The following is a 691-nucleotide window of genomic DNA, read 5'->3' on the forward strand; positions in this document are numbered from 1 at the left end:
GAGTAACCTCATATAAGTAGGATCACACAGTGCTTGTCCTTTTGTGTCTTGTTTATTTCACTTAGTATGTCTTCAAGGTTCATCCGTTTTGTAGCATGTGTCCAATTCTCATTCGTTTTTAAGGGTGAAAATTATTGCGTTGTATGTATATATCCCGTCCTGTTTATCCAGTCATCCATCAATAGACACATGAGCAGTTTCCGCCTTTTGCCTCCTGAGAATAATGCTGCTATGAATACTGACGTATAAATATCTGTTCAGGTTCTTGCTTTCATTCTTTTGGGTATATACTTACAAGTGGAATTGCTGACTCATATGATTATTCCATTTTTCTGAGGAACCACTATATGATTTTCCACAATGGCTGCACCATTTTACATTTTCACCAGCAATACACAATGATTCCACTTTCTCCACATCTTTACCAACACTTGTTATTTTCTGTTTTTTTTCTTTTAAAAAATTTTTTAAGTTTTATTTAAATCCAAGTTAGTTAACGTATAGTGTTATAATGATTTCAGGAATAGGATTTAGTGATTCATCACTTACATATAACACCCAGTGCTCATCCCAACAAGTGCCCTCCTTAATGCCCATCACCCATTTAGCCCATCCCCCCATTCAACACCACTCCAGCCACCTTCAGTTTGTTCTCTATAGTTAAGAGTCTCTAATGGTTTGCCTCCCTCTT

The sequence above is a fragment of the Crocuta crocuta genome, unplaced genomic scaffold (assembly GCF_008692635.1).
Source record: "Crocuta crocuta isolate KB4526 unplaced genomic scaffold, BGI_CrCroc_1.0 scaffold737, whole genome shotgun sequence".
Classification (NCBI taxonomy): domain Eukaryota; kingdom Metazoa; phylum Chordata; class Mammalia; order Carnivora; family Hyaenidae; genus Crocuta; species Crocuta crocuta.